We start from the raw sequence: 27,971 nt of genomic DNA, 5'->3' as shown, positions 1-27,971 counted from the left end.
GCTGGGAAAGGGAAAAATTATAACCTTTAGTAAGGAACCCTGGCAGACATCACCCTAATCAACTGGTCAAGGTTAATTCTGCCATCATCAGTGACATGGTGTGGCTCTCGTATAGCCGTGCTGTGGTGGGGTCAGAAGAGCGCTTTCACTCTGTGGTTCCTCCCTTGACCCATTGATGCCTGGCGTTCCATTATTGGAACGCTAAGCATGTGGGAGTTATTTACATCCTATTGCTCAAGGTCATCACCAAGGTCTGATTGCAAAAATTCAAAAAATAGCAGCCTCAGGCATAAACAGGTTAAACCCATAACCCAGTCTAACCATGAGAAACCCAGCTGACAAACCTGTCCAGTGCTCTTTAGAACTGTCAAGGTCACAGCCTGGAGGCTAAGGAGACGCCACAACTAAATGCACCATGGTGTCCTGAATTGGATTCGACACAGACCAAGAACAAGAGTGGAAATATGAATGGAATCCAAATAAAATCTGGAGTTCAGCTGCTAGTGGCAAACCAATGTTGGTTTCTTAGTTTTACAAACATACAGTGGTAACGTAAGGTGCTGGCAATAGGGAAGGGGTATACGGGAGCTCTCTGTCGTTCTTGCAACTCTTCTGTAAACTTAAAATTATTTCCAAATTAAATTTTTAAAAATAAAAGCTCAATATGATTACTTAGAGGAAAATGGATGTCAGGACTGAAGAGATGGGAGTGGCAGCGGGAATATTTGAGCGGATGCCAGAGGGAACCGGAAGGGACTGAACAGCACTTTGTGATGGAAAGGGTATGCAGTGAGGGAGGGGTGAGGGAGGGGAGTGTTCGGATGACCTGGGTCTCTGGCTTTGTCGTTGGAGGTGGGGGAAGACCCGAGAGGAACAGATTTGGGGAGAACCTTTGCCTATATCTGCCCCTGGCACCCCTGCATTTGATTACCTGGGCATGGGGGCAGGGTTTTTCCAGGATCATGCCTCTTTGGGGAGAACACAGGCCCTGCCTTCTCAGACTCAGGAACTCTTCCCTCCCCCAACAACTCCCCTCCCAGGGCGGATACAGAGCCGTGAACCGGTGATGGGGTCTCCGAGGGCAGCCCTGCCCCGGCTTTTCCATCCGTCAGAACCGGAGCCTGGAAGTAAGTGAATTAGGGCTGGGCAGGTCAGGCTGGCTCCAGATCCTCAATCAGGTTTGCTGGGGAGGTCCCCAGGGGTCAGCCCAGCTCCCAGCTTCCGGGGAAAGGCTGTCAGAGGCCTTAGCTGGCGAGTTTCCTGGAAGACCGCTGTCTGGGGAGGGGCAGAGAAGAGGGCGGTGGTGTGGGGTGCGAGTCACAGGCACTCAGGGAGGGGGGCTGCTGCTGCCCGGAACCAGTGACTTCTTCCAGGACCCTCGGGGGCCCACATGCACAGGGTCCCAGTGTCTGAAGCTCTGCCCACTCCCCTTCCCTGGCCTGCCTTGCTTGCTCTTTGACCTCGAATCTGGCTCTTTGTAGAAGACACTCTTTCTCTGTCCCTGAGTCCCTACACCTAAGCCTGGCTCCTTCCTTCCCTTGTCAAGGGCTGTGAGTCTCTGGACAATTTTCTGCTGTGTCAGGGCTGCAGTTTATAATTTTTCCCTGAAAGAGTCAGACTTGGCCTTTGTGTTAAGAAGGAGAGAGAGAGGTGGGGGGGAGAAAGTAGGAAAATCAAGGTCAAGTAAGAGACACAGTAAGAGACAGGCAGAGAGACTGAAAAAAAGAGACAGAATCCCACATATAGAGCATAAGAGATGGGGAGGGAAGACAGAGAGAGTCAGAGAAAGACGCAAACACACAGAGTGGCAGGAAGGAGAGGCAGCGATGCCTGCAGGAGGTGTTGGGAAGCTCTGTTCCCCACTTCATTTGGGCAACCCAGTTCTGACCCCTGCTCATCACTGGGCCTGCCTGCCCTCTCCCTGGACACTGTGCTTGGGTCTAAAACCCATCCCCCACCCCCAACTCACCATTCAGCTGCTGGCTCTGAGCCAGCTGCAGCTGAGGGGTTCTTCATTTTCTATGAGCACATGGCTCCCCCTGAGTGCGGCAACACGGGCAAAGCCCCTCAGTCTCTCTGGGGCTCATTCATTCGTTCATTCATTTTTGTGCCAAGCACAGTGCTGGGCAGTGGGGCTTTAGCAGGGAATAGGGCAGAGGGGGTCTCTGCCTCCGTGGTGCTTACCACCTGTCAGGGAACCCTGGGATCTGGAGTGATAGAAGTGGAGGCAGCATCTCTTTGGACAGTGGCTCCCAGGGGATGTCTTGGCCACAGGGTGCCCTCCAGTCCAGGGGCCTAGGGCAATGGAGAGAGGCCCTTATTACAATCTTATCCTTTCCAAAATCACTGTGACTTTCCAGTCTTTTTCTGATGCTGAAGGCATGCCTTTCCAGACGAAGGAAGGAGAGAGGGACCGTCAGCGGGAGAACTTGTGACCTCTTATCTCTGCCCTGTGTCTAGGGTGGGCCCCTTGTTATGGGGCATTTAATGATCTTTAGCATTCAGGCCTTACTGGACATCCAACATTCAGCACCTACCAGGTCAAAGCTCAAAACTCCAAAATGCTCACATTCTTACCCCCACCCCCCACTGCTCCTTGGACCTGGTTTTTGCAGGGACTGGAACTGGCCCAGGGTCTAAGGGCACATTTGACTAATGGAAGAAGAAAGAAAAGAGACTAATGGAAGAAGAAGAAGCCACAATGCAGATGTGTGGTCCTCTGACAAAGTCCTCCTGCCTCCAAAAGCTCCCCCGGTGGGAAGGGAGGAGGGCCGCACACCTGAGCCTTGATCTTCGTCCCAGTGACTGTGGACATCACACCCCAGTGCAGCATGACTGGGTAAGTACAAGTGCCCATGAGTTCACAAAGAAGGGCTGTGTACCCTTGTGTGGGTATACCCTACTCACACAAGGAAGCCGTGGGACATGCAGGAGGGATGGGAGCCAACAGAAGGAGGAGTGAGGCAAGATGGGATGGAGAGAAGCTTCCAGGCAGGGTTCTGGAGAAAGTGCTTGGCAGCCTCTGGGCACTGAAAGAAGAAGGAGTGGTGGGGAAAGGGGTGGGGGTGGGGGTTGGTGGCTGATATGGTTTGGCTCTGTCTCCTCACCCAAATCTCAACTCGAATTGTAATCCGCACATGTTGAGGGAGGGACCTGGTGAGAGGTGATTGGATCGTGAGGGCAGTTTCCCCATGCCATTCTCATGATAATGAGTGAGTTATCAGGAGATCTAATGGTTTAAAAGTGTTTGGCAGTCCCCTCCTCGCTCGCTGTCTTGCTGCTATGTAAGACATGCCTTGCTTCCCCTTCTGCCACTATTGTAAGTTTCCTGAGGTTCCCTCCCGTACAGAACTATGAGTCAATTAAACCCTCTTTTCTTTGTAAATTACCCAGTCTCAGGTAGTGTCTTCATAGCAGTGTGAAAACAGACTAATACAGTGGCAGAGCCAGGTTCCGAGGGCGGGGCAGGGTGTCTTCGGGTACACACTTTAGAAAGATCATTCAACTGGCAAGTGAGAGGATTGGACAAGTCAAGGTTAAAGGTAAGGAAATTGGGTTTCCACATCTGTAAAACGGGATAATAATACCCACGTTACAGAGGGACCAGACAGAGGGGGAAACTCTGTAGAGTGTCTGCTGTGGTGATTCCTAGATAAAAGGTGGACAAGAGCAGGCGCCCCAGGCCAGAGTGGGGAGCTCAGAGACGCAGGTGCAGGCAGAAGTGTGTCAGCCTCCCAGCCTGGGTACCACTGTCTCATGCACCTGGCGCCCTGTGAGCTCATGCTCGTTGACTGAGCAAGTGTATAACAGCCATCTGCTGGCCACCATTCCGTCTTTTCAGTGGCTTGTCAAGGCCAGGTGAGAGACACAGGCGTAATATACCTCCCTCACGGCATTGTTGGCCATTTGGAGTGAGACCAGTTCATTAAGCAGATATGCCCTTACGTCCTCAACCATGGTAGCCACTGTGTTTTTGGACAAGGATGAAATGGCTGCTAGGGGGCCGTGGAGGTGACGACAAGACCTCCAGTCCTCTTCTAGTACCTAGCACCTCCACGTCCCAGCCATTAGCAAGGCTGTAGATCCCACCTACAACCCCCACAACCCTCACCAAGCCTCCCTTGCTGCATCTCCAAGCCCTTTCCCTGGTCCAATCATTCCACCTCTCATGTGGTCCCTGCAGCATGAAGAGTCACAGTTGCAAGGGGCATACTGTTTTCACCCTGGTCCCTTGCCCAGTTCTCCACCCCACAGCCAGAGGGAGCTTTTCCAAAGTAAACAAAGCCCATCACTGGGGGATACTCTCCCCTCAGGGCTGCAATGGCTCCCCATGGCGAAATAGAATGAAATCCCCCCTCCCTGCCAATACCACCTCCTACCCTGCTCCCAGCCACTCTGCTCCATCTGACTCACGGCCTCTGCACTTCCTGTTCATGCTGCTGGGAAAGTTCTGTCCCCATGCCTTTCGTGGCTGGCTCCTCCATGTCATTCCACTAAAATGACATTTTCCCTCCAACAAAGACCTGCCCTGACCAACTCATCTGAAGTGATGACTGCTTATTGTTTTCCCAGATTTATTTTCTTAATAATTTCTGAAATTGAATGACATTTTCTTATTCATGTATTTATTGCCTGCTTCATAGGTGTCAAAATCCAGTGTGAGCTCCATGAGCAAAGGGGACGTGTCTCCCCAGCAGCAGGGCAATGTCTAGCCCGTGGTGCACATTCAATATAGAATATAGAATACAGCATATAATGAGTAAATGGATGGTGAGGGAGAGAATGATGGCAGTGGTGGTGGTGGGAGGAGAAGGAAGGACGGAAGGGTAGATGAAGCTGAGGAGAAGACCGTGGTGAGGACTCCAGTGAGGATGCTGTGTGCCCCTCAGAGGTCTTCATCTGTGCTTTGCTGGTCCCCTAACTTAGTAATATCTCAAGGGTTGCACACTGCTCTTAGGGCCGCCTCTGTGCATCCTCCAGTCCACAGAACCCCCCCAGAGCCCCAGCCACAAAGCCACAAAGCCACAAAGTCTAGCCCTCCTCCCTGTTCAATATTCAGCTTAAACTTTACACACCCTGTTTAAACATTTCAGCACCTTCTCATCCATTCTGGGTCTCACCAAAAATAAAAATATTTTGGTAGTGCAAATAAAAGCAAATATTTGATACCACTTGGCGTTTTTCAGTGCATTAATTAGCAATTTGCTGGGTAAATATTGCTGTGTAAACCAACAATCACTTCCTAATAATTAAAAGCCAAGTCAGATGTTATCGGAAGAGTCCCCAGTGTGTGCACGCGCTCTGGGAATGCAGTCCTCGCGGTTGTGGCTGGAGCGGAAGGGGCCAGAAGTGGATGTTGGTGGTCCTGGCTGGTCATTCCAGCTTTGACTTTGGAGGGAGGGAGCTGGAAGAGGAAATGGGCTAGAGGGTGATGGACACCCATCCCCTCCATGGGGGCCTGGGTCTCTCAATGACCCACAGATCACTGGGGCAAATATGATACACCATTGGCCAAAGTTTTGTGATTGGAATGGGAGTCAGTCTACAGCAGTGGTTACGTGCATGAACTTGGGAATCGAACAGAGGCAGGGGAGAGAGTCTCAGACAAGCCACTCACTGACTGTGTGATCTTAGATAAGTCAGGTCCTTTATCTGTGAAATGGGTATAATAAAAGCTCCTACCTCACAGGACTGTTTTAAGGATGAAAGGGTGGATTGCGTGCACTTAGCACACGGTGCATGCCCAGCAAATACTGGTTGTTTGTTGTTGCTGCTGTTTTCCTTCTGTGTGATGTGCCCTGGGTCTCATCTCTCCCTACCTTTAAGCTCTTACCCAGTACTGCTACCGAGGGAAGGGGGTGGATTAAATCTTTGCCAATCATCTCTTTGCTTAACCTGTCTCCAAAATATCTTCCTGGTCTGTGAAGCAAAATCCTCTTGAGTGAGTGTGCACTCTCCAGTTGTTGCCAGCTTGGTTCAGCGGGGAAGGAGGGTGGCAGTGGGGGGATGTGCTGTAGGGCCCGGGGCTGCAAGACCGAGGCTCTCTCTCCCCTAAACTGAGTGGTCTCAAACCTGGGGAGACCATGGTGTCTGGGGTAGATGGGAAGCCAAGCGTGTGGCTCAGGAAGCTTGATGGCCTGAGGGAGCTGAAAGAGGCATGGATGGGTCAGGCTGTGGAAAACAACGGTGAATTGAGTGTTTTTGTTTAAGTGCTTCCTCCCTCCTCCTGTTAAAGTAGGGGAGGAGCGAGGACACGTGCCACCAGGAACACAGGTGAGGATGATACCAATGCATTAGAAGCTGGAGGCAGCTGCCTGGGGGAAGGCTGGGCCTTGGTGGGACACACTGTGTGAGAGGGAGGGGCCATCGGGGGAGTAATTAGAGCTTCCACTGATTTCACAGCTACCATGCGCCAGGTCCCGTGATGAGAAGGTGGCGCGCATCGTCTCAGAGTGAACCCTCCTCCCAGCACTGGGACCAGGTGCTGTGGCTGACCCGGTTTTGCACAAGAGGAAGCTGAGGCCCAGGAGGCCATCCCTGAGCAACTACGCACAGTTACTCAGCTGATAAGTGGCAGAGATGGTACTCGAAGCCAGGGCCATCTAACTCCTGGACCATGTTAATCACCAGGCTAGGTGGCTTCCCTAGGCATGAGGGATCCCTCAGAACTGCATAACCTGCTGCAGCACAGGGAGGCAGAGGAGGTGGGCTGCAGGGCAGGAGGTGGGAGTCATTTCTGGAAGCACCTCCTGCAGTGAGACAAGTTGCCAGCTGGTGGCTTGCACTGGAGCTGGCTCAGTAGAGGGAGATGCAACCTCAGTGGGGTCCTCGCATGGCCATACCTGAGACAGAGGCAGGGCCACACTCCAGCCACTTGACATTGCCCCCAGCTTCAGAAGCCAGGCTCGCTCACGAAGCACTGATGTTCCCATGGCACGGGCACCTCGGCATCTCACCTAGTTACTCCCCTCAGACACTGAAACTCACAAAGAGCAAGAACTCCAGTGTTTTCCTCTTCTCCTACTCCCCTCATCTGGACCTGGAAGATTAGGTCAGGGCTCCCATCTCAACCCTCAGGGATGGACAAATACAGAATAAGAGAAGGGAGGGAAGCCATTGGCCCTATGAAAAGACTCAGCAGTTCTCGTAAAGGAATGAATGCAAATGTTTCCCTTGAGACAAACTTCCTGCCAGAATCCACAGAAACCTTTAGAAAAATCTCCAATTTGTGTGCCCATTGAGGTTTGAGGGAGTATTTATGGTATATCTGAAAAAGGCATCCTCTGAGATCGAAAAAGATGATTTTCAGCTGAAAAGTAAAATTGTTGCATTTCAAAAGGCAATGGAGGCAGGAGATAACAGATTGAAGAGTGCAGAAAATGAAGTGGAGTCCTTTAAAAGATGGGAGTCCTTTAAAAGAAACCCCCCATAATTCATAAGAAAAGAATAAAAGATGAATGTGCTTAGTGAAAAGATAACCTGAAGGAAAGATCCAAGAAATAAAATAGCCAAAGGAATCATTAAATAAAATTGCTATTTGAACATTAGCTGAAGTTAAAGAACAGACCTATGGCCAGGTGAAACTGAGTTTCAAGGATTAAGGGGGAAAATCCTGTAAGTATTCAGACAGGAAAAAAAACTGTTGGCAATGGTATTCATTATAGAATAATTTGGCTATGTGTGTAGAGGGCCAAAATAACAATGGCTAAAACAATAGAAAAATATTTCTCTTTCATGTAATAGTCAAAAGCACGTGATTCAAAGTTTGCTCTGCTCCATGAAGTTTCCCAGGACTCTGGGAAAATATTGAGAGCTTAGACTCCTTCTATCTTGCTGCTATGCCAGTCTTAGATGTCAGCTTTGTTTGCAAAGATATTTGTTATAAGCAGCAAAATGGAGTAATAATAAAAGAAGAGTACATCCCTTTCCCCTTTCAAATCCCCACCCAGACACATCACCATTCACATCCCATTGGTCAGAACTTAGTCACATGACCACCCCTAGCTGCAAGGGAGGCTGGGAAACATTTTTATGTGCCAAGCTCAAAATTAAGGTTCTGCTATTTTAGAGAGAAGAAGAGAATGCTTATTGGAAAACTCTTACCCAATGTATAAAACTTGAAACGAAAGATGAAATGAGAAAAAAGCAAAAACAAAAAAAATCAACAATTCTCTACCACTAGAAATTTCTTTAATTATCTATAAACTTGTACCTGGGTCAAAGAGGAAATATAAAAAGAAACTGCAGGGAATCTAGAAGATAAAGATAGTAAACTACATATCAGAACCTATGAGAAATAAAGTAATGCTCAGAGGAAAAGCCTTAAATGTTATCAATAAACAAGAAAGATGAAAATAAGAAATTAAACATCTGATCTGAGAAGTTAGACAAAGAACAACAAAACAGGACAGAAGCAAGAAATTGATAAAGATAATAGAAGAAATTATGAGTTAAGAAGCAGAAAAATAGAACTAATGACATGAGGAAAACAATAAAATAGATAAACTGCAAGATAACCTAATAAAGAAAATGGAGAAGGAAGCTCAAATGCACAAAATAGGAAATTATAAAAGAAAAATAACCACAGAAAGAGAAGAAAGTAAAGAATCATGAAACTGCTTTGCTTGACTTTATGCAAATACATTAAAAAACATAAAATAATTTGACTTTTTTTTCAAAGTGTAAATGACCAAACCTGATTTCAAAAGGGGGAAAAATCTACTCATTTCCATTTGGAAATTGTTCAAGTAGCTGAAGAGCTCTTTCCCCAAAAATACCAGGATCAGATTGTCTCACAGGGAAATTCTACCAAGCCTCTAATAAGCAGATAATTACAATATTATTTAAACTATCAAGGCTCTAAAGAGGGGGGAAATATTTTTACATATTTCAATAAAACAAATAGAACATTGACACCCAAATGCAAGAAAGATACGCACAAAAAAGAGAAACCACAGTCTCTTATGAAAAACAATGCAAATAATCCTAAATAAAACTGAGGTAAACTGGATCTACAGCACATCAAAAGAAAAATACATTATGACCAAATGATGTTTATTTCATGAATGTACAAATTATGTAATATTAGGGAACATACAATACAATTTATTGTAGTAATAGATGTAGGGAGAAAACTTACATTAACATCTTCGTAGACACCAAAAAGCCATTGACAAAATTCTGATGTTCATTTTTGGTGTAAACATTTAATAAAATAGGGATCGGTGGATTTTTCCCTAATAAGATGGAGCACATCTGTCTCAGCAGAAAAGTCAATACCATGTTTAATGAGAAGGCACCAGAAGTATCCCCACTAAAGTTTCCCCACTGAAATCAGGAGCAAGACAAGAATATCTGCTATCATATTATTATTAAACATTGAGCTGAAGGTACTTGCCAAAAGAAAGAAATTAAAGGGATAAAAAATCTGAAATGGAACTCACACAACATTATTTGCAGATAATATGGTCATATATACAGAAAACAGAAGAGACTCACATTTAAAACTACTATAAACAGTAGGAGAACTCAATGAGGTGTGCAACGAGTGGTGTGCAAGTTGATATGTGAATGCGAACAGTTTTTGTGTACAAAAGCAAGCAGTTAGAAGGCAGAGAGGAATAAAATACCTCATTTACAATAGCAGAAAAAAATTCAGGAATAAATTTATCAGAAAATGTGCGTAACTGGTAAGAAAAAACTTGGAACACTTCTGAAAGTTCCAAAGAAGGTTTGAACAAATGGGAATACATTCAGTGTTCTGAGGTAGGAAGACGCACCGTCATGAAGGATAATTTCTCCCCAAGTTAATTTTCAAATTTAATGCAATTCCAATGAAAGTGTCTATAGGCTTTTTTTAAACAGAAACTAGACAAATTGATTCTAAAATCTACATGAAATACATAAAAATAAGAGTAACCAGAAATTACAAAAAAAAAAAAAAAATTTCCGTGAGAGGTACTAACTGTATAGTCATTCAAGTCTGATAGGTACCAGATAAGAGACAGGCCAGTAGATGAGAAAACAAAGCCAAGATTTAGAGCCACATATGTGCAGAACTTTAGTATGAGTTAAAAATGCCACCTTAAGTAGAAATGTGTGGTAGAGAAATGTATGATATTATAATGCTTAAATCAGTATACCTATTTAATTTGTACCAGAGTATAAACCAGAGCAATAGTTGGGGACATCATCAAACTTCTCTCAGTATTTCACTTCTACAATAGATAGCCAATTTATAAAAACATGAGTGATCCAATTAATATTATTTATAAGCTTATTCTTGGTAACTATATATTTGAGGGTTTTGCCTCAACAAGAAATGCACATTGCTTTCAGATGTCCATGAAATATGTTTAAAATTGATTGTTAACTAAGCCAGAAAGAAGACACACAATACTTCCACCAAATGAAGAAATTATACAGCCCACATTTTCCTGACCTCAGCGCAATGAAACTAGAAATTAATTACAAAGCACGTAAGACAAACATCTTTATGAAAATGAAAAATCCCTCTGCTAGACAATTATTTTGTGAGACAGGAAATCAGACGGCAAGAGCAGAATATTTTAAAAAAAGACAATGACAAAATGACACATTAACACGCAGGGGATGCAGCTATTCCAGTACTCACAGGATAATTCACAGCTTTAATTGCTTTTATTATTAAGTGAACAAGAATGAAAATAAATGGACTAAGCATCTAAGGCAAGAAATTGAAAAAAAAGAGCAAATTCGAAAACAGAAGAAATAAATTAATGAAGATAATATCTACTTTAGTCCATGTGTATGGGTTCAAGTTGACAAGGGGTGGACTTGCGATGGCTAATACAGAGTGTCAACTTGATTGGACTGAAGGATACAAACTATTGATCCTGGGTGTGTCTGTGAGGGTGTTGTCAAAGGAGATTAACATTTGAGTCAGGGGGCTGGGAAAGGCAGACCCACCCTTAATCTGCTAGAATCTAAGCAGGCAGAAAAATGTGAAAAGAGAGACTGGCCTAGCCTCCCAAACTTCGTCTTTCTCCTGCGCTGGATGCTTCCTGCCCTCAAACATCGGACTCCAAGTTCTTCAGTTTTGGGACTCTGACTGGCTCTCCTTGCTCCTCAGCCTGCAGACAGCCTATTGTGGGACCTTGTGATAGTGTGAGTTAATACTTAATAAACTCATACATATATTCCATTAGTTCTATCCCTCTAGAGAATCCTGACTAATACAGTCCATTTTGTGCTGCTGTAACAGAATACCTGAGACCTGGGTAATTTATAAAGGACAGAGATTTATTTCTTACAGTTCTAGAGGCTGGCAAGTCCAAGGCTGAGGGGCCACATCTGGTGAGGGCATTCTTGCTGGCCATCCCAAGGCAGAAAGTGGAAGGGCAAGAGAGCACATGAAAGAAAGAGAAGGGAAGGAAACCAAACTCATCCTTTTATCAGGAACCCTCTCTGATGATAACTAACCTGCTCTCATGACAATGGCATTAACTAATCACCTCTCAAAGGTCCCACCTCTCATTACTGGGGATTAAATGGGGGTCACATTGAAACCATTGCAATAGCTGAAATTAATGATATGGAAAATTTTAAAAGCAGATGTGATTTAAAACCCAAATGCTACCTCTTTAGAATCATCTATAAAAGAAAACAGTTTTCTGGTAAGATGAATCAAGAAGAATATAAAAAAGAAGGTAGTATCATAAATGAGAAAGCAGTTGAGACCACAGATGAAGAGGTTATTTTCAAATTATAAAAGAATGTTACATGAATAAATTTGAAAATCTCAAAATGAAGAACTTCCTAGGAAAATATAAAGTTATAAAACAGAAAATGTAAATATACAAATAACAACTAAGATAGAAGTTTAGAATATGGATAAAAAATCACTTGGCCCAATGCATTCTTTCAGAACCAAGCAAAAAGATACTTTCTGAATCATTTAATTTGTACCAGAGTATAAGAGAGACAGAAAGTCTACCTATGTTTTTGTGGATATGTATGAGTTCCCTAGATATTCTGGATAGTAATCAGTGTATGAACTCCTTGAAAAACTCTGTTGGGGTTTTGAGGGGAATTATATTGAACTTATTTAGGGAGAACAGTGTGATGTTGAGCTTCTCCAAGTATGAAATGATACGTCTTTTTAATTTATGTAAGGTGTTTTGAGTCTTTCAACAATCTTTGTAACTTTCCCTATAATTTTTAAAAATATATTTTAGAGACAGGGTCTTGCTGTGTCACCCAGGCTGGAGGGCAGTGGTGTGATTACAGCTCTTAACAGCCTTGAACTTCTGGGCTCAAGGGATCCCCCCACCTCAGCCTCCTATAGCTGGGACTATGGACGTGTGCCACCATGCCTGGCTAATTCAAACACACCTCTTGTTAGATTTATTCTGAGGTACCTTATAGGTTTTGTTTCAATAGTGTTTTTTAAATTAAAAATTTGATGGCCAGTAGATACATGAAAAGATGTTCAATATCACTAATCATTAGAGAAATTGAAACCACAATGAGACAATACTTCATACCCATTAGGATAGCTACTATCAAAAGGACAGAAAGTAGCAAGCATTGACAAGGATGTGGAGAAAATGGAACCCTTCTGCCCTGTTGGTGGGAATGTAAAATGGTGTAGCCACTATGGAAAACAGTATGGTGGATACTCAAAAAAGTAACAGAATTATCATATAATCCAGCAAACCCACTTCTGAGTGCATATGCAAAATAACTGAAAACAGGATCTTGAAGAGATATTTGCCTACCTATGTTCATAGTAGCACTATTTGAAATTGCCAAGAGGGGTAAGTCACTTAAATGTTTGACAGATGAATGAATAAACAGAATGTGGCATGTACATACAGTGGAATATCAGTCAGTCTTAAAAAGGAAGAAAATTCTGACAAATGCCACAACATAAATGAACCTTGAGGACATTATGCTGAGTAAAACAAGTCAGTCACACAAAAGCAAATACTGTATGATTCTACTTAAATGAGGTATCAAAAGTCAAATTTGCAAAGACAGAAAGTAGAATGGTCATTCCCAGAGGTTGGGAGAAGGGGTGAATGGGGGACATGTTTAATGAGTATAGAGTTTCAGTTTTGCAAGATGTGAAAGTTCTGGAGATCTATTGCACAATAATGTGAATGTACTTAACATAGTGAACTGTACATTTAAAAAGGGCTCAGGCGGTTCATTTTATATGTTTTTGCCACGATTAAAAAATTAATGCTAGAAAAAATGTGAGCTGTTGTTACTGGAGCATAGAATTAAATATAGTTAAGTTCACTTTAGTGTGTTGGTCTTATATCAAGCAAACTTGCTCAAACCCTTCTGTTTAGTCTAATAGTTTGTGTGATGATTCTGTTGGATTTTTTTATGTAGACAAGCGTATCATCTGCACATAATAAGTTTTGGGTTTTTTTTTTTCAATTTTTATATTTCTTTTTCTGGTCTTATCATGTAGCCCACAACTTCTAGTACACTGTTAAATAAAGTTGTTATAAAGGATATCTTTGTCTTATTTCTGATTTTAAAGAGAATGCTTCTAACAATTTTACCATCAAATAGAATGCTTGCTATAAGTTTGTCATAGATTCTCTATATCTTTGCTATTCCTTTTTTGCTAAGAGTATTCCCTGCCATGAATGAATGTTGAACTTTACCACAGGCTTTTCTAGATATATTGAAATAGCTTTATGTTTTTTTCTTTGCTAATTTGTTAATGAAGTGAATTACATAATTTCTTTACATTAAATTATCTTTGTATTCCTTGCATAAATCCAACTTCACCATTTTTTCACAATACTGGATTTTGTTTATTAATATTTCATTTATGATTTTTGCTTTTATGTTTATGAGATAAGTTCTATTTTCCTTTATCTTACTGTCTTTGTCTGATTTTTGAATGAAGGTATTACCAGACTTCTAGAAAAAGTTGGGAAACATGACCTCTTCTTCTATTCTTTGAGATGGTTTAAGACTTATATAATGATTAGTTTTATGTGTTAACTTGACTGGGCCACGGGGTGCCAAGATATTTGGTCAAACATTATTCTAGGTGGGTTTATGGGAGTGATTTGGATGAGATTAACATTTGAATTACTAGCCTGAGTGAAGCAGATTGCCCTCCCTAATGTGGGAGGCCCTCATCCAACCAGTTAAATGCTCAGATAGAACAAAAAGGCTGACTCTCCCACAAATAAGAGGGTACACTCCCTGCCTGAACTGCCTGGAGAGGGGAAATCAATTTTTTCCTACCTGGTCTCTGGTGGAAACATTGATTCTTAATGGGTTTTAAGTTGCTGGCATTCAGACTGAAACTACACCAGCAGTTCTCCTGTGTCTCCTCCAGCTTGGTGACTTCAGATCTTGGGACTTGTCAGCCTCCATAATTTCATGAGCCAATTATTTATAACAAACCTCTCAATCTCTGTCTCTACCTCTGGCGTGCCCTCTCTCTCTCTCTCCCCCTCTCTCTCTGTGTGTGTATGTGAGACAGAGAGAGAAATAATATATACACATACATTCTATTGGTTCAGTTTATCTAGAGAACCCTGAGTAGTGCAACTGGGATTATCTGTTAATTAAATATTTGGTCAAAGTTGACTCTGGGCCTGGTGGGGTTTCTTTTGCATGGTACATAAGTTAGATTTTACATCAATGATTCAATTTTTTGATGATTACAGGTTTTTTCAGAGTTTTTGGTTCTTCCCGAGACAGTTTTGATAAGTCACATTTTCCAAGGAAACTGGCCATTTTCAATTTTATTGGTATAAAGTTGTTCAAAACATTCTTTTGTGATGTTAAAAATTACTTTTTGCTGTATTTCTTTCATTTGTTAGTTCCTAATATCATTCACTTGTGCTTTCTCTTTTTCTTAACTAGGCTTTGGTTTTGCTGATTTTATCATTGTTTGGTTTTAAGTTTAATAATTTTCTACTGTTATATTTATTGTTTCCTTCATTTTTCTTTCTTTGGGTTACTCTGTTGTTCTTTTTCAATATTCTTGAGTTGGGTGCATAGCTTATTATTTTTTAATCTCTCTTCTTGTCTAATGTAAATGCCCTCCGAGTACCACTTTAGCTGCATCCCGTACATTTTGATATGTACTATTTGCATTATCCACAATTATTCTTTCTTTGACCCATAAATTATTTACAACTATACTGTAATATGGAGTTTAACAGCTTATCTTTTATTAATTCTAATTTTATTGCATTGTGATTAGAATAAATGATCAGTGTGCTAACAGTTCTTTGAAATTTGTTGAGATTTTCTTTTTGAACTTGTATCTGTCAGTTTTTGCAAACATTTCATATGTACTCGAAAAGAATGGGTTTTCTATAATTGTTGCAGGATTTTGTTTGTTCATTATATCAAGCATGTTGTCTCATTCCAATCTTCTATATTCTTGCCAAATTTTTGTCTCCTTCATCTATAAATTATTGATTGACTTTATTAAAAATTTTTCACTATGGTAATGGATTTGTCAATTTTTAAAATAATCTAGTACATTTTTGTTTCATATATTTTGTGAGACTGGCATTAGGTGCATGCATAGTAATATAACGCAACTGCTATATATTACAAGTAAGGTGTTCCTTGTATCATTGTCATTTATGATGTGTCTCTAATGATAATTTTGCCTTAGAGTCTGTTTCTCCCCCCAACTTTTATTTGGCTAGTATTTTCTTTGTATAACTTTTCCTTTTTACTTTCAATATTTTTGCCCACAAATAACTGGATTTTGATTTTTAAAATTCAATCTGAACGTCTGATTTTAAATGCATAAAGTTTATTCCATTTATATTTATTGTAAGCTGATATGCCTGTATTTAGTCTATTGCACTACTTTGCACTTTCCTGCTTACCATAGTTTTCATTTGCTTCACTTCTTTTCTTCTTTTGAAGTAGTTGAATTTATACTCCCTTTCATTCCTCTACGTTTTATTTCTAGTCTTACAGTGCCTACTTTAAAGATTTTTTTGAATAAACCTTTCATTTTGGAATAATTTTAGATTTACAGAAAAACTGTGAAGATAGAATAGAGGTTCTCATAAACCCGACACTGTTTTCTCTAGCATTCACATCCTACGTTAGTATAATTCACTTGTCACAATTAACGAACCAATATTGATCGATTGTTACTTTTACCTAAAATATATTTTTATTCATATGTCCTTAAAATTTATACAATTTTTTTTCTGTTCCAGGATCCCATTCAGGATACCACATTACATTTATGTTTCCTTAGGCTCCTCTTTACAGTGATAGTTTCTCATTTTTTTTTTTCATTTTTGATGGCAGCTTTGAGGGGTAATGGTCAATTGTGTTGTAGAATATCCCTCAATTGGGATTTTTCATAATTAAACTGAAGTTATAGGCTTTGAAGGGGAAACCACAGAGGTAATATGCCATTTTTGCATCATATCAAGAGTAAATACTATCAAAATGACATCTCTGTTGATGTTGATCACCTGTATGAAGGAATTTTGTCATGTTGCTCCCTGTGAAGTTACTCCTTTCCCCCTTTTTTCATACTGTACTTTTTGGAAGGAAGTTTCTACATGCACGCCACATTTAAGGTGTGGGGAGTCACACTTCACCTACTTGAAGGCAAATTATTTACACAAATTATTTGGAATTCTTCTGCATGGGAGATTTGTCTCTTCTCTCCCATTTGTTAATTTAATTTATTTTTTAATTTTTGTGGGTACATAGTAGGCCAATATATTTATGGGTAATACAGGCATGCAATGCAAAATAGTCACACCAGGGTAGATAAAGTATCCATCACCTCAAGCATTCCAATTTGTTTATTAATTCAATTATTTATTCATATTAGAATGGGCTCATGAATATCTTAAATTTTGGGTTATAATCCACTACTCCTTTATTTATTTTGTGGCTTAAATTGTTTCAACTTTCTGACACTACAAGATGCTCAGGTTCATTTTATATATTCCTACCCCTACTACTAGAATCAATCATTTCTTTAAGGAGCCTCTTTTATTAGGAGAATTGCATGTATTAACAACTTACATTAAAAATTGTAACATTAATACCCGACTTAACAAATATTAATGTTAACCAATAATAACGACCCTCCTCCTTTAAAACTATAAACATGTAAAACTCTGAATACCCTTTTTTGGCTTACATGGTATTCTTGTCCAGTGTTTTAGTCCTGTCTTGCTTTTATACCTCCAAAATCCATCATGATTATTGACCTATACAGCCCAAATCTTATTTAAACATTTCTTTGTTCTCCATTGCTCTCACATCTCCCTCTTTCCTTCTGTGTTCAATTTCATTCTACTTGAAATAAACCCTATAGTAGTTCTTTCAGGAGCAGTCTGAGATTTACGTTTGTTTCTACCTTATCATTGGGCGATAGTTTAGCTATACGAGATTCTAAGTTGACAGTCATTCTTCCCTTATCACTTTGAAAATATTATTCCATTGTCTTCTGGCTTTTCTTCTTGCCAGAAGTCTGCTGTCAGTCCAATTTCCATTCTCTATTGATCTTTCTTTTCTCTCTTATTATTTTTAAAGTTCTTTGCTTTGTTTGGTTGTCCTACAATTTCATTATGGAGCATCAAGATACAAATTTATTTTTATTTATTCTTTTCAGGATGCATTGGGCTTCTTAAGTTATGAATATTTTTAAAATGTATTATTATATTAAATTGTGATAAAATACACATAATGTAAAATTCACCCTCTTGACCATTTCTAAGTGTACAGCTCAGGGGCATTAAGTGCATTCATACTGTTGTGTAATCATCCCTGCCATCGAAGAACTCTTTTCCAGAACTCTTTTCATCTTACAAAACTGAAACTCTGTACCTATTAAATACAAACTCCCCATTCCTCTCCCCGACGCCCCTGAAAATCACGATTTATTTTCTGTCTCTATGAGTTCAACTCCTTTTGATGCTTCATGTAAGTGGAATCATACAGCAATTATCTTTTGTGTGTGTGTGTGTGACTGGCTTATTTTACTTAACATAATGTCCCAAGATTCACCCATGTTGTTCCGTGTGTCATAATTTTCTTCCTATTTAAGGCTTTGAAAAGCTTTTCTTTTTAAAGCTGAACAATATTCCGTTCTATATAAATGCCACATTTTGTTTATCCATTCATTCGGTGATGAACATTCGGTTTGCTTCCCCTTCTTGACTATTGTGAATAATGCTGCTGTGAAGATGAGTGCGCAGACCAGGTGTGGTGGCTCACACCTGTAATCCCAGCACTTTGGGAGGCCGAGATGGGTGGATCACTTGAGCCCAGGAGTTCAACATCAGCCTGAGGAACATGGCGAAACCCTGTGTCTATCAAAAATACAAAAATTAGCCTGGCGTGGTGGTGCGTGCCTGTAATCCCAGCTACTTGGGATGCTGAGGCAGGAGGATTGCTTAAACCCTGGAGGTGGAGGTTGCAGTTAGCCAAGATCTCACAACTGGACTCCATCCTGGATGACAGAGCGAGACCCTGTCTTAAATTAAAAAAAAAAAAAAAGAAAGAAAGAAAGGAAAAAAAAGAATGTGCAAATATCTCTTGGTGATTCTGTTTTCAGTTCTTTTGGACATGTACTCAAAAGTGAGATTACTGAATCATATGGTAGTTCCATTAATTTTCTGAAGAACAGCATACTGTTTTCCATAGCACCTAAACCTCCATATCCTTGTCAGTGTTTGTTAATTTCTGTTTTTTGTTTGTTTGTTTTGTTTTTTGTTTTTGTTTTTGAGACAGAGTCTCACTCTGTCGCTCAGGCTGGAGTGAAGTTGTGTGATCCCGGCTCACTGCAACCTCTGTCTCCTGGGTTCAAGCAATTCTCATGCTTCAGCCTCCCAAGTAACTGAGACTACAGGTGCCCACCACCACGCCTGGCTAATTTTTGTATTTTTTTTTTTTTTTTTTGGAGAGACAGGGGTTTCAACATGTTGGTTAGGCTGGTCTTGAACTCCTGGCCTGAAGTGATCCACCCCTCTAGGCCACCCAAAGGGCTAGGATTACAGGCGTGAGCCACTGCACCCCATCAGTTTCTGTATTTTGATAGTAGCCATCACAATGGGTGTGAAGCGGCATCTCATTGTGGTTTTGATTTGCATTTCCCTAATGATGAGTGAATTGTGTTTTTATTGGTGAATTATGACTATTTTAAATCAATTCTAGATCATTCTTATTCTCTCCTTGAATGTTGTTTCTCTGATTCTGTATTTTCTCTCTCCTCTTCCTATATCAAAAGATGGGTTTTTTCCCAACTCTATCCCTCACTGAGAACACAAGACACAGGGATGTCAGGTCTAGCTTTTCATCTAACTCACACTCAAAGCCTTGTCTCCTGTGCCTTTGTGGGTATAAACATCCTCTCTCCCCTTTCCCTGGACAGCTGCAGTGACAGGTCATGTGCTTATCTCTTTGGTTTTCAGTTCCTACTTTATTTCTTGGTCCTGGAAATTTTCTCTACTTTTCTGTAGGCTCACGTATTTGTTATGCTGTATTGGGCATTTCTAGGCGTTTGTGGTGGGAAGATTTTGGGGATATCTGATCCACGGTATTTTCAGAACTAGAAGCCCTTCCAACTCATTTACAAAACTAAATAAACCTGACAAAAGATAGCACAAAAAAAGAAGGCTGCAGGCTAATCTCATTTACGAATATAGATGCAAACATCTTAAATAAAATATTAGCAAATTGAATCCAGCAATATATTAAATGAATATTCCACAATGACCAGGTAGGGTATATTATTGGAAGGCAAGGACAGTTCTATTTTAGGAACTCTATTAATATAATTCATCATATTAATAGGCCAAAAGGGAAATACCAGGGATGATAAAAAGGCATTTGATAACACTCAGCATCCATTTTGCAGGAAAATCTCGCTTGGTAAAATAGAAATAGCAGGATTCTTCTTTGGCCTGGTAGGAAAGTCTTACAGAAACGTCCCATCCTCGAAGGGGAAAGCAGCACCTCCTGAGAGCGTCCTAATTGAGAGAGGGTCTCCTCCATGCCTGCGCAGCCCGTCTCCTCTGCCCCAAGTTGAGAGTAAATCATCGTGTTCCTACTTCTCTGGATCAGTTGGAGCCAAACATTCCACTTAGCCCGAGGAGTCACTGATGGATATTTTGCTTTCCAAACACACACTTTGGACCCAGGCAGCCTAGTGTGGCTGTGTGATGTTGGACAAGTGGCCACCACTTGCTGAGCTTCTCTGAACCTCAATTTTCTCACTTGTGAAATGAGGCTAAGATTTTCTATTCCCTGGAGCCATGAAAGTGAAGTCCCCGGCACACAGTAAAGGCTCAGAGAACATTAATCACTTAGCACTTCCCTCCTTCTCCATCTCTCCTTCTGTCTCTTCTCATCTTGCCTGGGTTTCCCTTCCTTTTTCATGCTTCCATGACCCCAGGCCTGGCCAGTTCAGTCTCCTTACCCAAGTAAGCCCACTGGCTGGGGAAATTTGGGGACCCCAGAGCCCTGAGTTAGCATTCAAAGACATTAAGGTAGCTGCATGGGGCCTGACTGAGGGCTGGCCTGGGAGGCTCTCCCCAGGGCTTCCTGCCCCCAAGGGGGCGTGGTCAGTGAGTCCTGGAGGCCAGGAGGTCCATCTGGGCACCTGGTCTCATTGGGGGAGGTTTCTGTGCTCTGGTGGAATAAGGGCGGTTCCTGGTGGGCAGACCCAAGTTTAAGAACACGCTGTGCAGCCAAGCATGGTGGCTCACGCCTGTAATTCCAGCACTTTGGGAGGCCAAGGCGGGTGGATCACGAGGTCAGGAGATTGAGACCATCCTGGCCAATATGGTGAAACCCCGTCGCTACTAAAAATACAAAAATTAGCTGGGTGTGGAGGTGCGTGCCTGTACTCCCAGCTACTCAGGAGGCTAAAGCAGGAGAATTGCCTGAACCAGGGAGTTGGAGGTTGCAGTGAGCAGAGATCATGGCACTGCAATCCAGGCTGGTGACAGAGCAAGACTCCATCAAAAATAATAATAATAATAATAAACAAATAAATTAACAGACAAACAAACACAAAAAACACGCTGTGCTCCTCTAGGTCTGCCAGCCTCTTGCCAACTTCTTCTTCTTACAGGGTTCCTCCCAGTGGGGTAAAGTCTGGGATCACAGTCCCACAGTTTCTCAGACGAAGACCAAAGCCAGACCCTGGACTCCAGCCTCAGCCTCAGGTCCTTGCACCTCACCATCTCTTCCGCGGGTCCCCTAAGCTCCAGCCTGCCGCTTTCTTCACCATCCCCAAACTTAGCTCTTACCTCCGCCACCTCCACGCTTCCACCTGCGCTCTGCCGCTTCTCTCCTCGCACTCGGTATCCCGTGACTCATCAGAGTCGGCATTTGGTCCTTTCCCAGCTGGGACACCAGCAAGGTCCCCTGGGTCAGTCGGGTGTACTAACCACTAACCGAACCTTTTATTTCAAAATGCCTTGGATACTTGCCGCCACTAGAGGGAGAGGGACTGCCCTTCCCCAGGGAGGGATTAGTGAATCCTTAGAGACAGCAAACAACCGGCCCCAGAGCGAGCCCCTTTCAAATGCAGACCAACCAATCCGGAGTCATTTACCCACCCACCTCCTTTGTGGGGCTCCGACACTCCAGAGGCACTGTCCACCTGCCCTTTTCACCCCAGGGCCCACTTCCCGACCCTGGGGGCAGCGCCTACCCTCAGAACCTGCTGATGTTACTCACGCTAGTCAGTGCTAAGCCTGCTCACCCTCTCTCGTCTCTTCTTTCCTGTGGAAACCACCACAAGGGCTCTTACCCACATTTTCCCTGCCCCGGCGCCCCCCCTCGTCCCCCGCCGCCGACCACCACCAGCACTCTGCTTCCAAATTGACTGGTGCTCCCTGGTATGACACCTCCAAGGCATGGTGTGGCTTCTCTCTAGGGATCTATGTGTACAACAAACCATCTTTTCAAGGTAATCACGTTCTGATCTGTTAGCCTCACCATCCCCGAATAGCAATAAAACCGATTACATTTGCAAACAGACAGGATTGGCTCAGTGATGCTGAGATTACAAACCGGTCTTGGTGGCTTAACACACAAAGCTTACTGTTGGTCTAGGTGACTCTCCAGGACAAAGTCCTCCAGGCAGTGACTCAGTGATCCAGGTTGCAGGAGGCTCCACATTCCTGTAGTGGCCCCTTTGGGAACACACCTCCCCGTTTGCCTTGGAGAGTATGAAAGTACTGGAGGATTTAGGACCAGCACTTCATTGCTTTGGCCCCAGAATGGCACACACCACCAATGCTCACAGCTCATTGGGAAGAACAAGTCTCCTCACCTCAACCAACAGCAAGTTGACTAGGAGGCGTGAAGCCCGAGTGCTCAGAAGGAGAAGAAAATGGGAGAGGGAGATGGGTGTATACTCAATATCTCTGTCTCATTCTCTTCTCTGTTACTGGGGTAGGGAAAGGAATCTTCCCCAGCGTAGGATGTTGCCCTCTGGGGCTCACCAGGAGGTCACACTGACTGGGAGGGGTCTGTCCTCTACTGACATCCACATAGTGGGGGCTGGCTGCAGCAGGAAAAGCGCATTTGCCCAAGGAAGCCCTCATTTTGTCATCTCCCCCAGACAAAGCAGACTATCTCTAGGGTGTCTCCTCTAGAGCTTAAAAAAAATTAAAAATTTTAAAAGAGAGGGAGAGAGAGACAAACAAACAATTCTGATCCCAACCGGGCAGAGACACAAATAGCGACTTTTAATTATATAATCTGCTTTTGATGAATTTATTTCTGACAGTTTTATAGGTTGACGAGAGAGTGCATTTTAGATGCAAAAAAACCCATTATTCATTCCAGGCTCTTTGAGCATAAAAATTGTCAAATGATTTTAATACAGTTTTAAGTTTTATGTTTATTGTCAAGGAAAAAAAAAAAGTCCACAGCAATTACCAAGTCACATGCCCCTTCAATCTTTATGTTTCTGACAGCAAGAACAATAAAATATGTTTTTGCCCAAACCTTTTACCGCTCGGATTGACGTGGCTTCAGTGACAGCTGCTTTTCTTCCATGTGAGAACCATTTATGAGAACGCTAACTTAGAACCACTCCTTGGTGGGGGGTGGCAGGGGGAGTCCCGGCTGCTCTGCAGAACACAGATGTTCCCTGGCAGAAATGTCCAGACCCTGAGGTCTGGGACCAGAGAAGACCAAAGTGGGGTGAAACCAGGTGAGACAAATCTGTGTTTTTACACCATCTTCGGGCACCTTGTTGGTTTGCAGGGAACTCAAGAGAGCACAGGTTGCCCAGTGAGAACCACTGGCCAAGGATAACCTTCTCATCAGAGCGTGACCAAGAAGATAGTGTACTAGTCATCGTCCTGCCAAGCGCTGGACCTGTTGTCTTGGTTTGAGCTCCTTCACAAACAGAATCTGAGAGAAAGATTTCAGAACAAGTCGTCTATTTGAGAAGTGATCCCAGGAAACACCAGCAGACAGTGGGGAAGGGAGACAGGGAAGAGAAAGAAGTGGATAGAGGATGAGTTGTCAGACAAGCTGCCATCACGGGCAACTGGAGCAGAATCTGCTGGGGAGCTTCAGGAGACGTAGGGCATACCTTGGAGTTAACCCAACCGCTGGACAGGACAACTTGGCTATTTACCGGTTGATGTCTCATCATACATCTTTGGTCCAGGTCTGCTCCTAGGGGCATGAACTCTCTAGACCTCTGCTTGCCCTGAGCTTGTGCCGCACCTACCAGCCAATAGCACAGGGAAAAGACAACCTGCCACTCAGGTAACCCGCAGCCTTGAAAGGACCTCCCACCGCGCAGGTGGCCCAGATGTGGCCATCCCTTCATTCTCCAGTGCCTGTGCCCATGGGCTGCTTCTCTGCTTTGCGCTCCATGCCAACCTGATTGCAGAATTCAGCATCTCTGCAGGGACTCCCAAGTAGAACCAGTGAATAATGTTTGCTGAGTATTTTTAGAGACAATAGAGAAGCCCTTCCTCCCTTGTTCGTCTGCCCAGGGATTCTTTGCTCTCCCCTCCTTCTCCCAGTGGCCAGCCTGGTGGGCTTGTCTCCTTCAATCCCACCCCACCACAAACTTCTCAGCCCTCTAGGATACAGAGCAGTTCAGCGCTACTCACTTTCTGTCTCCAGCCTTGCTATTCCCGCACTCACCAAGTGCTCAGAGAAGCCTGGAGCCCTTTGGTCATCCGGGCCCGGCCTCATGGAAGGCAACTTAGAAACTGCCCATCACAATGTCACCACCACTAAGTGGATTGTCAAGGTGGTTCTATTCAACATGGAGGACTCTACGGAGATAGATAGCAGGGCTGTGCTTTGCCAGATAGCTGGGCCCCCAAGGCCATGGACGTATTAGTCAAGAATCTCCTCTCCTGGCCAGGCGCCGTGGCTCACCCAGGTGTGGTGGCTCACGCCTGTAATCCCAGCACTTTGGGAGGCTGAGGCAGGTGGATCACCTGAGGTCAGGAGCTCAAGACCAGCCTGGCCAACATGGTGAAACCCCGTCTCTACTAAAAAATACAAAAATTAGCCGGGTGTGGTGGCAGACACCTGTAACCCCAGCTACTAGGGAGGCTGAGACAGGAGAATCACTTGAACCCAGGAGGCGGAGGTTGCAGTGAGCTGAGATGTGCTACTGCATTCCAGCCTGGGCAACAAGAGCGAAACTCTATCTCATAAAAAAGGGGGGTACTGGGAGGTGAGGGGCACTCTGCCCAGGGGTGCTGTGGCCAGGGCTTGGTCTGAGGCAAGCAGCAGGGCTCAGCCTCTCCAGAGGGCATTTAAACCTTCAGGATTGAAGGGTATGGTCACCTGAGATCCATAGCCCAAGAGTGTCTCCGGTGGACATAGGCTTGAATCCAAGCTCCACAGGCCTGCAGTCTGGATGGACATAGAAATGGAGCTGATCCAGCGTAGTGTCCTGCCCTCATGGGAACTGAGCTAAGCAAGCCTGTCGGGGAGCAAGGGGAGCGGGCAGTGCCAGGAGGATTGAGGTATGGAGGCTGCAGGGAGAGCCCCAGACATCCAGAGAGCCCTCCCTGGGGATCCGGGGAGGGGCCTCTTGCAGACTCACATCCGGGCAGGTCTGGATAGATAGTGACTCCACAATGAGCAGGAGCAAGGTTCCTCAAGGGCCTTTGCCTGAACTGTCTCCTCCGCCTGGAAAACTCTTCATACAACCCACTCAGCGAACCCCTACACATCCTTTACGACGGCACAAAAGACACTTCTTCGGGGAAGTATTCCTGGATTTCCCAGTCTTGCTCAGGCCCCAGTGCCACACACCGCCATGAACCCCTGCGCTTCTTAGTGGCATGCATTACATTTTAAAAGAATATAGTATTTCACAATAATTGTAATTTGTTGATTATAAAAATGTTTCTCTTCTCCTCTAGGCTGAACTCTATGGGGTCAAGGTCATGGTCTGTTTTGCTCCCAGCTCTGTCTAAAACACTGAATGGTGCCCGGCAGACAGCAGATCTCATTACATTGTGAATGGATAATGGGTGGATGGAGGGAGGGGTGGAGGGATGAAACAGGCTTCCCTTCCGTGGCACTTCGGTAAGCCTATTTCCTTTTCCTCCTGCATTCCCAGTCTCCCTTGCAAGCAGATGTAGTCACGTGCCTGGGTCTGGCCCATGGGACTGAATGCTGGTGGAAGTGAGGTACTTCTCGGGCTGATCCGTGTGGCCCTTCTACAGAGAACTCTGAGGCCCCAGGAAATAGCAGAGCCACACATGGAGGGTGCCTGGGCCGCTGAATGACTGTGTGGAACAGAGCTCAGCCCCCCCGCCCCACTCCAGTGGACTTTATCCCTTTTCCCAAGTGGGAAATAAACCTCTATCGTGTTAAGCTACTGAGCTTTGGGAGTTATTTGTTCCAGAGGCGAGTATAACTTGTCCCAGCTAATACATCCCTTGGGATGGACGCCCCAGGAGGAACCGGGTCTGATCATTTCTCTGCTTTCAGCATCTCTGTCTTGTTGCCGCCCTCAATCAGAATGGGCTGGGTGGGTTTCCAGGAAAGAGGAAGAGGTCATTTTCTAACACTTGTTCCTTGTGTTCACCCTCTCCCTTGGGAGGTGGGAGTGACTTGAGGACATGGCGTTTCTATCTGGAGTGGCAGAGACAATGGATGGGAGTTTGGACTCTGAAATCAGTTGTGTGTTCAAATCCCGGTTCTGTCTGTGACCTCTGGACAGTCGCTTGTAATTTCCGATAATGACGCCTGCACCATGGAGTTATGTAAACACTCAAAGAGCTCGAATGTGAAGCACTTGGCACCCGTACAAGGGAGCGATCATAATAATTACAGTTTTCCTCAGGTCTCAGCATCTCAGTTGCAGGAAGCTCTGCATTGCAAGTCTTTTGTCTCATTCCATTTTCGAGCCAGACGGCCCCATTTTTCTCCCAGTTTCCGCGGTTCTTGAGCTGCCCCAGTGCCTATTACACAAACCCCAATGCATCTCTGAAGTTAGCAGCTAATTATGTTCCAGGAAGTTATAGATCTGGAGTTTTTCATGTGCCAGAGGCAATTGCCTGCTCGGGCTCTCATTTTGCAGGGCAGCCTTCCAAGGCCTGATTGGGAGTCCCTTCCCCTGGTCCCAGGAGCCTTGTGGGACCAACTCTTCTGCACCTTGGGGAGTCAGGGTGCCCTTTCCCTGCCTCCCAGCCTTTACTCGCTCTGGGCCTCCCTCACAGCTCCTAACAGGCTTGGGGGAGCTTTGGGGCTATCTGTTCTGGGCTGGGAGGTAGGAGGAGTGTCAGAGAGCCCTTGAGAAATGTGCCTCCCTCCCGGGGAGGCACAGTTGGTCCTTCATTATTGTGAGTAATAGTTTTCGCTGCTGAACAACTGAGTGACTTGCGTCTGTTTAACGTGTAAGAGGTTGCCCTGCCCCCCTGCCCCACTGCCTCCCTGAGCTGCCTCTCCACCTGGCCCTCTCATTTCTGCCTCTCCCCTGTGGCCAAACAAATACCCCTGGCTCCCAGGGCTCCAGTCCCCACACTGGGCTGTCCTCAGGGGACCCAGTTTCTCTTTCCTCAGGCAGCATTCCCTTGGAACTAAAGTAAGAGAAGTGAAGTGCTCACGGTGCAAAATGTAACAAGGTGCTCACACTTTGGTGCCAATTGCACACTTGCACACCCTTGAGAGTGAGTGCCTCCTTAGGTTAGGTGCCTCACTGGCTTCTCCCTAGTCTGGACCCTGCCCTAGCAACCCCCTGCCCAACTCTGTGGGAGGTGAGCTCCCCTGCGCACAGCTCGGCAAAGGTCTCCTGCCAACTGCAGCTGAGCTAAGGGAAGGAACCAGGGCTGCCCTGCTCACTGTCATCTCCCCATCCTCAGCACATAGCACACAGTGGGTGCTCCAAAAACGCGGCTTCCCAACCACCACAATGAGATGTAGCAAGAGATGATCTTGGCAAAGCACTGAGTGAGATTCTGAGCATGCAGTAAGTGCTCTGTCTATGCAAGGGCCATCTGAATCTGCCGTCTTCCATTCATGATTTCAGGGGGCAGCATTAGGTTGAGTCTGTGATGCTGGTTCATGGGATAAAGATCAGGGTGCTTAAGTGGAATCCAAATTCTTAAAGTATGGCACACCCTGAAAGAGACTTCTCATTTCTAATGCAGACCAGATCTTGTGCTGGGCAGGCCTACATCGTCACCTCATTTGATTTCATTGATTTTATTGACAGTTGTTCCTTCAGCATGAGTAATCCATGCTTGTTTTGGCCTTGAATCTTCTTTGGTCTATGTCTGAACAGTTCTGGAAAGTCCCAGCATAATATTGCATAACACTGTGCCAGGCACAGTACTAAGCACCTCCACATATGTTAGATCATTTGATGTCTGATCTCAGGCTGTATTAATAAAGATATGGAGTCTAGAACAAAGGAGGTGATAGTCTCTATCATTTCCGAACTACTGAAAACTTATCCAAAGTGTTGCCTCCTTAGGGAGTTTCCTCTCCTCAGGGAG

The sequence above is a fragment of the Theropithecus gelada genome, chromosome 15, assembly GCF_003255815.1.
Source record: "Theropithecus gelada isolate Dixy chromosome 15, Tgel_1.0, whole genome shotgun sequence".
Lineage (NCBI taxonomy): Eukaryota > Metazoa > Chordata > Mammalia > Primates > Cercopithecidae > Theropithecus > Theropithecus gelada.
The sequence above is the reverse complement of the archived record's forward strand: the minus strand, read 5'-3'. Positions refer to the sequence as shown.